Here is an 8,351-nt window from a genome sequence, read left to right as displayed (position 1 = left end):
CACACACAAACAACCCTCCCTCACACCTCATCCAAACTCCAAACCACCAACCAAAACACCCACAAACAACCCCCTCAAACACACACCACACCCCCCCCTCCCCTCCCTCTACCACCCTCCCTTCCTCCTCTCTCTCTCCCCCTTCCCCTCCTCCCACCCCCTCCCTCCCCCTCCTCCCTCTCCCCCCCTCCCTTCCCTCTCTCTCTCCCCCCCTTCCCTTCCCTCTCTCTCTCCCCCCTCCCTTCCTCTCCCTCTCCCCCTCCCTTCCCTCTCTCTCTCCCCCCCTCCCTTCCCTCTCTCTCCCCCTCCCCCTTCCCCTCCCTCTCTCTCTCCCCCTTCCCTTCTCTCTCTCTCCCCTCCCTTCCCTCTCTCTCTCCCCCCCTTCCCTCTCTCTCTCCCCCCCTTCCCTCTCTCTCTCCCCCCCTTCCCTCTCTCTCTCCCCCCTCCCTTCTCTCTCTCTCCCCCCCTCCCTTCCTCTCTCTCTCCCCCCTCCCTTCTCTCTCTCCCCCCCTTCCCTCTCTCTCTCCCCCCCTCCCTTCCTCTCTCTCCCCCCTCCCTTCCCTCTCTCTCTCTCTCCCCCCCTCCCTTCCCTCTCTCTCTCTCCCCCCTCCCTTCCCTCTCCTCTCCCCCCTCCCTTCCCTCTCTCTCTCCCCCCCCTCCCTCTCCCCTCACTCCTCTCTCCCCCCTCCCTTCCCTCTCCCCCCCTCCCTTCCCTCTCCCCCCCTCCCCCTCCCTTCCCTCTCTCTCTCTCTCCCCCTCCCTTCCCTCTCCCCCCTCCCTACCCTCTCTCTCCCCCCTCCCTACCCTCTCTCTCCCTTCTCCCCCCTCTCTCTCCCTTCTCCCCCCCTCTCTCTCTCCCCCCTCCCTTCTCTTTCTCTCTCTCTCCCCCTCTCTCTCTTCCCCCTCCCCCCCCCCCCTTCATATACAAATCCTCATGCAGCTGTTGCGAGGGCTTTAGGAGGTAGAGGATGGGTTTGCCACACACAGCCCCTCGATTACCGGCCGCCCCGTGTCTCCAACCGTCAGTATTGGGCATTGTGTTTTTGTTAATTTTACTGAGCCCCGGCATGAATTATATGAGAGACTATAAATAGCAAGTGGACGGGCTACGATTGAGTGGAGTGCAGCGGATGAAAAGCACAATGCCCCGTGAGCTGGGGCTCTGGCTGGTTTATGGGCTCCCCGACGGCCTTGATTAAATCCCAGTCTGTAACTCATTCGCTGACAGCCATCACTCAGGATGCTGACTGCCACATGGACCCTGGGAGCGCCCCCCCTCCCGGCACGGTCTTGGAGGAAGACAGCTTTAAACGGCGGCATCAAACCCGCCGTCGACACTGAACCGGCAACAAGTCCACGCCCCGTCCTGAACAGGCAATGTGAACAACACGACAGCTCGACTGGTGAGGGGAAGGAGAGGTGGGGGGGGGGGGGGAGGGACACACACACACACACACGAGGGAGAGGAGAGACACACACACACGAGGGAGAGACACACACACACACACACGAGGGAGAGGAGAGACACACACACACACGAGGGAGAGACACACACACACACACACACGAGGGAGAGGAGAGACACACACACACGAGGGAGAGGAGAGACACACACACACGAGGGAGACACACACACGAGGGAGAGACACACACACGAGGGAGAGACACACACACACGAGGGAGAGGAGAGACACACACACACACGAGGGAGAGGAGAGACACACACACACGAGGGAGAGACGAGACACACACACACACACGAGGGAGAGGAGAGACACACACACACACACGAGGGAGAGGAGAGACACACACACACACACGAGGGAGAGGAGAGACACACACACACACACGAGGGAGAGGAGAGACACACACACACACACGAGGGAGAGGAGAGACACACACACGAGGGAGAGGAGAGACACACACACGAGGGAGAGACACACACACGAGGGAGAGGAGAGACACACACACACACACGAGGGAGAGGAGAGACACACACACACACGAGGGAGAGGAGAGACACACACACACGAGGGAGAGACACACACACACACGAGGGAGAGACACACACACACACACGAGGGAGAGACACACACACACACGAGGGAGAGACACACACACACACGAGGGAGAGACACACACACACGAGGGAGAGGAGACACACACACACACGAGGGAGAGGAGAGACACACACACACGAGGGAGAGGAGAGACACACACACACACGAGGGAGAGGAGAGACACACACACACGAGGGAGACACACACACCACACACACACACGAGGGAGAGACACACACACACACGAGGGAGAGACACACACACACACGAGGGAGAGACACACACACACGAGGGAGACACACACACACACACACACACACACACACGAGGGAGACACACACACGAGGGAGAGAGACACGCGCGCGTGCACACACACGAAGGACACACACACAGGACACGCACACACACAAAGGACACGCACGCACACAAAGGACACGCACGCACACACACAAAGGACACACACACACACACAAAGGGGACACACACACACGGAGGACACACACGCACACGGAGGACACACACGCACACGGAGGACACACACGCACACGGAGGACACACACGCACTCGAAGGACACACACACACTCGAAGGACACACACACACTCGAAGGAAGGACACACACACACACGAAGGACGGACACACACACACACGAAGGACGGACACACAAAGGACACACACACACACACACACACACACACACACACACACACACACACAGAGGACACACGGAGGACGGACACACACACACACACTCAAAGGACACACACACTCGGAGGACGGACACACACACACTCACAGGACACACACACACACACTCACAGGACACACACACACTCACAGGACACACACACACTCACAGGACACACACACACTCACAGGACACACACACACTCACAGGACACACACACACTCACAGGACACACACACTCACAGGACACACACACACTCACAGGACACACACACACTCACAGGACACACACACACTCACAGGACACACACACACTCACAGGACACACACACACTCACAGGACACACACACTCACAGGACACACACACACTCACAGGACACACACACACTCACAGGACACACACACACTCACAGGACACACACACACTCACAGGACACACACACGAGAGGAGGGCGGTGACGGAGATGGATGAGAGACGGGGAGAGGAGGTAAGGACGGGTGTCACATCAATCAGACAGTAACCCATTTCAGCACTCAGCGGAGCTCCATCAAATTAAAGGCACCGTACCCAGACAGGGAGGTCCGTGCGGCTAGCTCGGGCTCCTTAACTGTGCGCCTCTCCTGGGACACTGTCAGGCTCAGGAAGAAGTTGGTGAAATGAAACGAGGTCGCCGGCCCGAGAGAGCTGTTATTCAGAGAGTGATTAACACCCGACATGACTGCTCATTCTCTCTTTCTTACCCTCTGACTGTGTGCTTCCCAGGAAATTATAGAGCTGGATTAAAACCCTGCAGCTCGGCGCTGCAATAACTCTGCTGGGTCTCTTTCCCTTGCTATCGATATGGTCACAATCAGCAAGAATCTACGATTCACAACAAGTGATCCCATGAATTTGTCGCGTTCCTCAGCGTTTACACATTCAAAACCAAAAGAGCTTGCATCTTTATAGCACCTTTCATGATCCTCAGGACGTCCAAAAGCGCTTTACAGCCAATTAACATTTATTTGGAGTGCGGTCACTGTTGTAATGTGGGAAACGCAGCAGCCAATTTGCGCACAGCAAGCTCCCACACACAGCAATGTGATAATGACCCAGGTCATTAATGTTGGCTGGGGTATAAATATCGGGCCAGGACACTGGGGAGAACACCACTGCTCTTCTGCCAATAGTGGCTGTGGGGTCTTTTACGCCCAACCAAGAGGGCAGACGGGGCCCTTGGTTTTTAACGTCTCGTAATTTCCCGGCCAAGGTATTTCATTCTACCACTTCCCTGCAACACCCTTCGCTGACCTCCAAACTGGTCAACTGGAAACACAAGAACTAGGAGCAGGAGTCGGCCATTCGGCCCCTCGAGCCTGCTCCGCCATTCAATATCATGGCTGATCTGATCCTGGACTCAGCTCTACTTCCCCGCCCGCTCCCCATAACCCTCGACTCCCTTATCATTCAAAAATCTGTCTATCTCCACCTTAAATATATTCAATGACCCAGCCTCCACAGCTCCCTGGGGCAGAGAATTCCACAGATTCACCACCCTCAGAAGAAATTCCTCCTCATCTCCGTCTTAAATGGGCGACTCCTTATTCTGAGACTATGTGCCCCCTAGTTCTCGATTCCCCCACGAGGGGAAACATCCTCTCTGCATCTACTCTGTCCAGCCCCCTCAGAATCTTATACGTTTCAGTAAGATCGCCTCTCATTCTTCTAAACTCCAATGAGTAGAGGCCCAACCTGCTCAACTTTTCCTCATAAGACAGCCCCCTCATCTCTGGAATCAACCGAGTGAACCTTCTCTGAACAGCCTCCAATGCAAGTATATCCCTCCTTAAATACGGAGACCAAAACTGCACGCAGTACTCCAGGTGTGGCCTCACCAATACCCTGTACTGTTGTAGCAGGACTTCCCTGCTTTTATACTCCATCCCCCTTTGCAATAAAGGCCAACATTCCATTGGCCTTCCTGTTCACTTGCTGTATCTGTGTGCTAACTTTTTGTGTTTCATGCACAAGGACCCCCAGGTCCCGCTGTACTGCAGCACTTAGGTGGTCAAGTGGCTCACACTGGTTAAAATATCCCATGCTTTTTCTGAATCGGAGTACAGACAGTTTCTCTCAGACTTAATGCAACGTCAGACAGGCCGTTACGCTCCAGCTAACTCCAGCTCCATTCAAATTAAATCGGGTGACTTCTCCGAGCGCTGCGACTTGTGACAGCCAGACACGATTAACACATCTGTGCTGCGCGATACAAAACCCCTCAACAGAAGGTGCTGGGGGAGAACATTACTCGAGTCTCCAACGTCCTCGTGAGGTGTTCATAATCAACGCCAACAATTTGCAGTTTCCCCAGAAGTACAGACACAATTATGTGATGCCATCGACAGAGCACATATCACCAGATTCTCGAAAGAAGATCGAAGTTTCACCGAATGGAAACACAGCAGCCCTGTTTATGACTAGCAACAGGAAGAGCCCTAGCAGGTGGATCCCGGGGCCACTATTGGAAGAAGAGCAGGGGGAGTTCTCCCCGGTGTCCTGGGGCCAATATTTATCCCTCAACCAACATCACTAAAACACATGATCCGGGTCATTATCACATCGCTGTGTGTGGGAGCTTGCTGTGCGCAAATTGAGCTGCCCCGTTTCCCACAATACAACAGTGACCACACTCCGAAATACTTCGTGAAACTCAACGGAAGTTTGAGGAACAGCACCTCATCTTTCGATTTGCCTTCAATCAGTCCCTCGAGCCTGTTGCACAGGAACAGGAGGAGGCCCATTCAGCCCCTCGAGCCTGTTACACAGGAACAGGAGGAGGCCCATTCAGCCCCTCGAGCCTGTTACACAGGAACAGGAGGAGGCCCATTCAGCCCCTCGAGCCTGTTACACAGGAACAGGAGGCCAATTCAGTCCCTCGAGCCTGTTACACAGGAACAGGAGGAGGCCCATTCAGTCCCTCGAGCCTGTTACACAGGAACAGGAGGAGGCCCATTCAGCCCCTCGAGCCTGTTACACAGGAACAGGAGGAGGCCCATTCAGCCCCTCGAGCCTGTTACACAGGAACAGGAGGAGGCCCATTCAGCCCCTTGAGCCTGTTACACAGGAACAGGAGGAGGCCAATTCAGCCCATCGAGCCTGTTACACAGGAACAGGAGGAGGCCCATTCAGCCCCTCGAGCTTGTTACACAGGAACAGGAGGAGGCCCATTCAGCCCCTCGAGCCTGTTACACAGGAACAGGAGGAGGCCCATTCAGCCCCTCGAGCCTGTTACACAGGAACAGGAGGAGGCCCATTCAGCCCCTCGAGCCTGTTACACAGGAACAGGAGGCCCATTCAGCCCCTCGAGCCTGTTACACAGGAACAGGAGGAGGCCCATTCAGCCCCATCGAGCCTGTTACACAGGAACAGGAGGGCCCATTCAGCCCCTACACCCCTCCCTATCTCTGTAACCCCCTACACCCTCCCCATCTCTGTAACCTCCTCCAGCCCCTACAACATCACCCCCATCCGTCAGAGTGACAGCGACAGAGACAAAGGGAGAGAGAATGGGAAAGCATGAGAGAGAGAGATGTCAGTTGTCACGCAGACACAGTGACAGAGCGAGAGAAAGAGACCAAGTGAGAGAGAGGGGGACTTGTAACTTGCAGATTGGATCAGCTCTGCCTCAATAACCCTGAGCGATGCAGAGATAGCTGATTTTCAGGAGTGCCCATCAGCAGCAATGAAAGCAAGTGTCTGGATGTTATCACAACTGCCCAGCCGTCACTATTGTTGTTTGAAAGGAGCGCATCAATCAGCCGAACATTGAACCAAAGACCAGTCAGCTTCACACCTATCTCAGCAGGAGGAGATAATTTCCTGTGGGGGATGCGAGATAATAGAAGAACCTTTAATTTCTTTGGCGTGGAAATCGTGATGACGTGACTGGAATCTGGTTTCCATAATCGGGGTCAGCTCTCCCTCGCACTCCTGGGCAGAATACGAAATCCGCTTGCTGCCTGGTCCTCCCGGCTTCAATCTCTCTCTCTCTGTCACAACCCCAAAAAAACTTGCCTTTAAATGTAGTGGAACGTCCCAAGGTGCTTTTCACAGGAGCATATATCAGACAAACTGTGACATTAAGCCACTTCAGGAGATACTTTCCACAGGCGACCAAAAGCTTGGTCAAAGAGATAGATATTGAGGAGCGCCTTAAAGGAGGAACATCGAAGCACTGACCACACTCGATCAGCTCCGCTGGGCAGGGCCACATTGTCCGCATGCCCCCCGACAAGAGACTCCCAAAGCAAGCGCTCTACTCGGAACTCCTTCACGGCAAACGAGCCAAAGGTGGGCAGAGGAAACGTTACAAGGACCACCCTCAAAGCCTCCCTGATAAAGTGCAACATCCCCACCGACACCTGGGAGTCCCTGGCCCAAAGACCAGTCCGCCCTAAGTGGAGAAATGTGCATCCGGGAGGGGCACTGAGCATCTCGAGTCTTGTCGCCGAGAGCGTGCAGAAACCAAGCGCAGGCAGCGGAAGGAGCGTGCGGCAAACCAGTCCCACCCTCCCCTTCCCTCAACCACTGTCTGTCCCACCTGTGACAGGGACTGTGGTTCTCGTATTGGACTGTTCAGCAACTTAAGGACTCATTTTAAGAGTGGATGCAAGACTTCCTCGATTCCGAGGGACTGCCTTTGATGAAATGACGAGAGAGAAGCGGAGAGGTTGAGGGACAGAATTCCAGAGCTTGGGGCCCCGGACAGCTGAAGGCATGGCCGCCGATGGCGGAGCGATGGGAATCAGGGAATCACCTCCCAAACCCGCGACCTCTACCGCCTAGAAGGACGAGGGCAGCAGGCGCATGGGAACACCACCACCTCCACGTTCCCCTCCCAGTCACACACCATCCCCACTTGGAAATATATCGGCCGTTCCTTCATCGTCGCTGGGTCACAATCCTGGAACTCCCTCCCTAACAGCACTGTGGGAGCACCTTCACCACACGGACTGCAGCGGTTCAAGAAGGCGGCTCACCACCACCTTCTCAAGGGGCAATTAGGGACGGGCAATAAATGCCGGCTTTGCCAGCGACGCCCACATCCCAGGAACAAATTTTAAAAAATAAAACGACGATGGCACACACCAATTTACGCACAGCAATTTCCCACAAACAGCAATGAGATGGTTTAGCGATGTTGGTTGAGGGATAAATATTGTGTAGGACACCGGGTGGGGGGGGGGGGGGAGAACTTCATTGTTACGCGACACATCAAAACCTCTGCAGCTGAAACACAAGCGGGTTCGAGAGGCCAAATGGCCCAGTCCTGCTCCCAGTTGTGACGCTCTTCCTTCCAATCGCGTCATAGGGTCGTTCAACTGAACTGCTGGGGCAGGCAGACAGGGCCACGGTTAAACATAAGAAATAGGAGCAGGAGTCAGCCATACGGCCCCTCGAGCCTGCTCCGCCATTCAATACGATCATGGCTGATCTGACCATGGACTCAGCTCCACTTCCCTGCCCGCCCCCTTATTCCCTTATCGGTTAAGAAACTGTCTATTTCTGCCTTAAATTTATTCAATGTCCCGGCTTCCACAGCTCTCTGAGGCAGCGAATTCC

General features: G+C 55.0%; 1 protein-coding gene across 1 annotated transcript in view; it reads right to left on the bottom strand.

Annotated features, from left to right (window-relative positions):
* LOC139240084 (atrial natriuretic peptide receptor 1-like) overlaps window positions 1-8,351 on the bottom strand; it is a 128,196-nt gene that overhangs the window by 3,577 nt on the left and 116,268 nt on the right. The gene's annotated exons all lie outside the window — the stretch shown is intronic.

This window comes from Pristiophorus japonicus, chromosome 30, assembly GCF_044704955.1.
Source record: "Pristiophorus japonicus isolate sPriJap1 chromosome 30, sPriJap1.hap1, whole genome shotgun sequence".
In the NCBI taxonomy this organism is placed as follows: Eukaryota; Metazoa; Chordata; class Chondrichthyes; family Pristiophoridae; genus Pristiophorus; species Pristiophorus japonicus.
This window is presented reverse-complemented; position numbering and strand designations above follow the sequence as displayed.